Raw genomic sequence first — 7,392 nt, forward strand, 5'->3', positions numbered from 1 at the left:
GGGAGTCACACATAAGTGCCTGTTTTTCCGTTGGGGTTTTGTGGGTAATTGTTTCTGTTGTGTGGTTTGCACCTGACAGGACTGTTTGGCTGTCGGTTTTCTTTTGTATAGTGTTCTTTCTGTTATTAAATTCAATGATGAACACTAACTCCGCTGCGCCTTGGTCTACTCTCTCCCGACAGTCGTTACACACGTATACGAGACAACACTAACAGTCCGAACAGGTGCATAGACACTAAACAGGAGACAACAACCCACAATTCCCATTACAAACACACCCCTATACGTAGGACCTTCAATCAGAGGCAACTAGGAACAGCTGCCTCCAATTGAAGGCCAATCCCAATAAACTAAACATAGAACTAAACAACCTAGATCTAACATAGAAATACACTAACCTAGAACATAACCCAAAACCCCCGAAACCCTCTAAACAAACAACCCCCTGCCACGTCCTGACCAAACTACAATAACAAATAACCCCTTTACTGGTCAGGACGTGACAGTACCCCCCCCAAAGGTGCAGACCCCGGATGCACCTAAAACAACGAAACAAAACCTAATCCAATACTTACTAAACAAAAATAAATCCCCAACTAAAGGGAGGGAAGGGAGGGTGGCTACCGTCACCGACGGCTCCCGTGCTACACCCCCCCTGCCCTAATCCTCCAACAACGGAGCTGGCTAAGGCCCCGGCCTTAGTCCCCAACCTAACCTGTCCTCCACCGCTGAATACTCAGGGCTATGGCGCGTCGCTGGAGGCTCAGGGCCGAGGCGCGTCGCTGGAGGCTCAGGGCCGAGGCGCGTCGGTCCCGGACTGTAGGGAGGCTCAGGGCCGAGGCGCGTCGGTCCCGGACTGTAGGGAGGCTCAGGGCCGAGGCGCGTCGGTCCCGGACTGTAGGGAGGCTCAGGGGCGACTCTGGCTGCGCCGGTCCCGGACTGTAGGGAGGCTCAGGGGCGACTCTGGCTGCGCCGGTCCCGGACTGTAGGGAGGCTCAGGGGCGACTCTGGCTGCGCCGGTCCCGGACTGTAGGGAGGCTCAGGGGCGACTCTGGCTGTCCCGGACTGTAGGGAGGCTCAGGGGCGACTCTGGCTGTCCCGGACTGTAGGGAGGCTCAGGGGCGACTCTGGCTGTCCCGGACTGTAGGGAGGCTCAGGGGCGACTCTGGCTGTCCCGGACTGTAGGGAGGCTCAGGGGCGACTCTGGCTGTCCCGGACTGTAGGGGAGGCTCAGGGGCGACTCTGGCGGTCCCGGACTGTAGGGAGGCTCAGGGGCGACTCTGGCGGTCCCGGACTGTAGGGAGGCTCAGGGGCGACTCTGGCGGTCCCGGACTGTAGGGAGGCTCAGGGGCGACTCTGGCTGCGCCGGTCCCGGACTGTAGGGAGGCTCAGGGGCGACTCTGGCTGCGCCGGTCCCGGACTGTAGGGAGGCTCAGGGGCGACTCTGGCTGCGCCGGTCCCGGACTGTAGGGAGGCTCAGGGGCGACTCTGGCTGCGCCGGTCCCGGACTGTAGGGCGACTCTGGCTGCGCCGGTCCCGGACTGTAGGGCGACTCTGGCTGCTGACAGATGTATGTAAAGCCATATATTGTAACACTAGCAGGCCTTGTGGAAGTCTTACTGCAGTAGGCCTTGTGGAAGTCTTACTGCAGTAGGCCTTGTGGAAGTCTTACTGCAGTAGGCCTTGTGGAAGTCTTACTGCAGTAGGCCTTGTGGAAGTCTTACTGCAGTAGGCCTTGTGGAAGTCTTACTGCAGTAGGCCTTGTGGAAGTCATACTGCAGTAGACCCTGTGGAAGTCATAACACAGTAGACCCTGCGGAAGTCATAACACAGTAGACCCTGTGGAAGTCATACTGCAGTAGGACCTGTGGAAATCATATTGTAACACTCGTAGGCCTTGTGGAAGTCATATGGAGCTTCTAGCTTAACACAGTTAACATTGCTTTTCAGTAAAGATCTGTATCCATTCTCTCAAGACCTGTTAGTCAGTCAGGTTATTGGGATGACTGAAAACCTATGATAATACTGTACTGGTCTTAAACTTACTAAATCTGAGTCTGTCCTAAATCGCACCCTATTCCCTATATATTCCCCATAAAGCTCTGGTGAAACGTAGTGCACTATGTAGGGAATAGGGTGCCATTTAGGACTAGGTAAAAATTAGCTACCAGGTGGTCTGAGCACTTACATAATGTCCAGACAGTAGTATTTGACTTAATCAATTCTGTCACTACCAGTCAGTGAATGATGCTGCTTCTTATTACTGTCATTATTAGTAATTTCCTAGTGGACATCCCTGCCTCTCCTCTGGCCCTGTCCCCAATCAGCCTCTCCGCTGGCTCTGTCCCACCTCCCTTCGGGCTAGGGCCTCAAGCTGAAGACCTCAGACAAAGGCAGTCCTGATGGTACACTACAACGGATGCTTTGTTCACCAGGAGGTATTCACTCTCCACTTCCTGTCCTTTCCCATCTGCCCCTCTCACTTATGAAGACTGCGTGGATTTCTGTTCTGACTGTTTTATACAAAATGCTGTGCATGTTTGGTCTTGAATCTGTTTTGGACTACATGCTGTGTATGTTTGGTCTTGAATCTGTTATGGACTACATTCTGTGTATGTTTGGTCTTGAATCTGTTATGGACTACATGCTGTGTATGTTTGGTCTTGGATCATTCCTTGGCATGTAATGTATCTGAACAATTCAGAATAGTCTTGGCTAGTCTCTACTGCTCGGAATTCTATTGATGGATACATTGCGAATCAAGGTGAATAATGACTGTTTGCATTGCAGCTTTCTAGAATGAGTTTTCCACATTTCAGCTCATAATAACATCCATTCCTTTTGCAGGGGACAGACTACATTGTCATGGCTGTATCACAACCGGCCGTGATTGGGAGTCCCATAGAACGGCGCACAATTGGTCCGGGTTTTGCCGGTGTAGGCCGTCATTGTAAATAAGAATTTGTTCTTAACTGGCTTGCCTAGTTAAAGGTAAAAACAAAAAAAATTGGGGCCAGTGTATTGGTATGGATATCCAGTCAGGGTGCCCTCTCCCTAGGCCACATGTCTGGGATCTGAGATAGATCTGATGATCTATGGAGAGGAGACCATTGGAGTAAGTACTGTACCAGGAATTTTTTATCTCATGCCATGGTACATTGACATGATCTATCTTGACTATGACTGCATCCCAATTCTCCACACACATGCATTGGGATAGGTGCAGGAAATGGTTTTAAGGGAGTTTTCACCATTGTTAAATCCATGACAGGGAGTGTGCATGTGTACGATTTGGGAGAAGGGTGGTCGGAGAATCAGGATGCAGCCTAAACCAGTTGAATAGGGGTCACTGAGGAATGTCTTTGACCTCTGACCTTCTCGCCCCCCTCAGTGAATGGCGACTTGGTGCCGCTCCTGTAAGCTGCGTCCCGGTGCTGGTACCCCACTGAACACTACTGATCCTCTGGTGTTTGTAGTTCAACACAGCTTTAACTTCACTGTAGTCCCACAAGTTATGTATGGAACTGTACACAATAGCCATGCAGTAACAACTGCCATTAATGTTACTCACCTGATTATAACTGCTTCCTGTACATTATGATTAGGGGGTAAATGGGTGAGCTGTTGGTACCTGCAATTCCAGAGGGGATTTTATTACGCTTATTTTGTCAGTTTATTTTAAAAATGTATGCCTTACGTAAGGGTATTGTTCTCTCTCCTATAGAATGGCATGTAAACAGTACAGATCTAATCCAGGGAAAAGGACCTGTCTTCTGCCTGTTCCAAACCCCTTACCTGCAACACCCTAAACACCCCAACAACCCCCACTATGAGTCTTATGAGGAGCCTGATGCATCTCCAGACTATGTATTATTTGCCTCACAAACCGCAAACCATTTCACACCCACCCATTCCCCAACCCCTTTCACCATCCAACCCCCTCTCCCAGTAGTACAACATCGGAAGTTACCCGACACCCCAAAAAATACCACGGGTAAGGCTGTTGTTACCGCTTCCCAACCGCTCACCTCCACCAAGTCCCCAGCTAAGCCCCCCCGTTGCTTTCCCTTCATCCACGACAATCCCGAGTTACACATGATACCCACTCCACCCCCCATCAAGCCTGTTCCTTTTAAGCTAGTTCCTTTGAAGTTCTCCCCTGTGTTTTCCCATAGCACCTCAGCCTGCTGAGACATCACAGTCAAAGAGTTGAGCAGTGCCAAGAATACATGCATGTGGAACATCAACCTGCGTTTGTGGCTTTGACATATGATCCTACTGTTTCTGTCACTAATCACCCCAGTAAGAGAAGCCTAACCAACACACCAGACCTGTCACTCAACCACCTACTCTCACTGCCCCTCGTCCTCCTCTCTCTCCTCCTCCCTCAGTATCATCAGTCCCTCTATGCATCAACACCTGCAGAGGAAGCATATTGCCCCTGTTCCTCCAAGAAGCACACCACAGGATCTAGAGATTCCACAACTCCCCCATATGGTGGCTGTCCAGCACCAAAACCAATATTCTAAGTATGTCCCTCCAGCCCCCTTACCCCACCAGAATAGGCCTTCTCCTCCCTCTGGACCTCAACACCATCACCCTAGTTCACCCAGCCACTATTCATACATGTACCACTACAAACACTCTCAGCCTGGTAGTCCCAGTAAGCCTACCACTGGCTCTCATCCTCCGCTCTACCAGCAATAGTGTCCCTGACCCCAATTTACAGCACAATCAGAAGTATGTAGCACCTCCAGCTCCTTCTAACGCTCCAAACATCCAGCATCACTACCCTCCATACCAATTCCACCAAAAACAGCCAAATCCTAGGTTCCATACCCCAGCTCCTACCCACCTCTTGAAAATAACCCTTTCTCTCTGTATGGTTTTCGGCACCCTGAACCTGATGGACCACCCGCTCCACCCCAAATTTCTACAGCTCCATACTTACCATACCCGCATGCCAAGAGAGAGGCCCACCGGCACCTCAGTCCACTGATTGGTGAGCAGCATATGTCAGACAGTGTTTCAATCTATTTTGTCCTCTAAACCGTGAGAATAGTGAATACACTTGTAACAGCTTTGAACTGTTTCTCCTTCTCAAGAAATGTGAGATGACAACCCAACCATGCCTGGGAAGAAGTATGTTGACACCAGATGTTGAATTATGGAAATGTCAATTAAGATTAGATTTTTGAATGATTTCAAGTCTGTGTATGTAGGCAGCTATCAGGTATGAAGGTAAGAACCAGATGCAGAATAAACAATAGTTTAATGTTCCAACAGGGGCAGGCAAGAGACAGGTCAAGGCAGGCAGGGGGCAGAAAACCAGAGGGGTCAACAGTACCGGACAGCAGGCAGGCTCAGGGTGATCCAGAGGGAGGCAAAGGTACAGGTCGGCAGGCAGGCAGGCTCAGGGGCAGGCAGTGTGGTCAGGCAAGCGGGCTCAGAGTCAGGCCAGGCTGGAGTCAAAACCAGGAGGGCGAGAAAAGAGAGACTGGAAAAAGCAGGCACTTGACTTTAAAAAAAAAAAAAGACTGGCAACAGACAAACAGAGAACACAGGTCTAAATACACAGGGGATAATGGGGAAGATGGGCAACACCTGGAGGGGGGTGGAGACAATCACAAAGACAGGTGAAACAGATCAGGGTGTGACAGGCAGCACCCTCTCTGTGCTAGTGATGGCTATTTAACAGTCTGATGGCTTTGAGGTAGAAGCTGTTTTTCAGTCTCAGCTTTGATGCACCTGTACTGACGTCGCCTTATGGATGATATCGGGGTGAACAGGCAGTTTGGTTGTTGTCCTTGATGATCTTTTTGGCCTGTGACATCGGGTGCTGTAGGTGTCCTGGAGGGCAGGTAGTTTGTCCCCGGTGATGTGTTGTGCAGACCGCACCCTCCTCCGGAGAGCCCTGCGGTTGTGGGCGGTGCAGTTGCCGTACCATAGACTGTAGTAAAACAGATATTTATATTAATTTATCTGAGGTCATGATGATCATACTGTGAAATGCGGCACAATCAAATGAACCCATAGGCCTAAACAAACTTTGAGATGTGCGTATAACTTGAGGCCTAGTAAATCACTAATGTGTGTATGAAGCTCATAACATGAAGCCCCCTTGAGGCTTTACTAAGGCTGCGTTTAGACAGGCAGCCCAATTCTGATCTTTTTCCAGTAATTGGTCTTTTGACCGATCCCATCAGATCGTCTCACAACGGCTCTTTTTCAGAGCTGATCTGATTGGTCAAAAGACCAATTAATGTAAAAAAAAAATCTGAATTGGCTGCCTGTCTAAACGCAGTAGGCTGTGTCTAGACTTGACAGTTCATGCAGCTTTGTTATTCTGATCATGGAATTACGAACTCGTCATGTGTCTACATTTAAATGTTTCTACCGTGTCCACATTGTGGCCGGATTCCCTTTTCCTGCACTATAGTGCATTCTGCAAAAGGTGGAACAGGTTAAATCTGATAACACAACAACTTGATGGCTTTAGCCAACTACTGAAGCTAACTGGCCAGCTAACCTCTGTAACTTGCCAGCAAAGCTAAAGGGTTTGCAAACAGGTTAGTATAACTCTATTTTTTCTAAATAAGCTAGCTAGCATTTATGAAGCCAGCAAACACGTTCCTCATACACTAGGAATGGGGTTGTTTCTCCCAAAACACTTGTGGGCGGAGTGCTGCTGACGTCACCCACTGTGTGCGCTTTGGGTTGCCTGATTGCGTCCAGACCAATGACGTGCATAAACCCTGGATGACTGAAAGGAGGCGACATATTGAAAATGTAAACTGTAAAAAAAGATTTAGGAAGCTATAGAAAGTAATTTATTAATGTCTACATTCTTTTGACACGTTTATTCTATTACAGACACTTCAATACATACTTTTCAATTATATTATGTGAGCTAAACATTATTTATTTGTATATTTCATATATAATTTTTTTTCTTAAAATATTGTTTTTAGAGAGTACTAATGTTACTGTCCCAACTACAACAACAAATACTTAAATAAATGTAATTTTGTCCTTGAAATATTTAATTGAAATACTGTCGAATTCCATTCATTCCAGTGGAGGACTGCTCCTACTAGGGAGTGCCAATGCATCCCTGACCCCTTGAACACAATGCGACTTTTGTGCGTCTAGACATGTCTTTTCAATGGATTCTTCAATCTCCAATGCGATTCTGATAGCATAAGTCACATGTAAGGGTCAAGTGTAGACACAGCCATAGACTTGCATGTTTTTTCAAAAAGGAACGACAACTTTTTGGAAGTGTTGAGAAACTTGTTGGAAAGTGTTGGGGAAATTCCTTATCAACGTTTTGTTGTAATAAGGTTAATTGAGACGGAATCAGCCTTTTCATAACGAGCTGCCATCTGATTG

This window comes from Salmo salar, chromosome ssa12, assembly GCF_905237065.1.
Source record: "Salmo salar chromosome ssa12, Ssal_v3.1, whole genome shotgun sequence".
NCBI classification, from domain to species: Eukaryota; Metazoa; Chordata; class Actinopteri; order Salmoniformes; family Salmonidae; genus Salmo; species Salmo salar.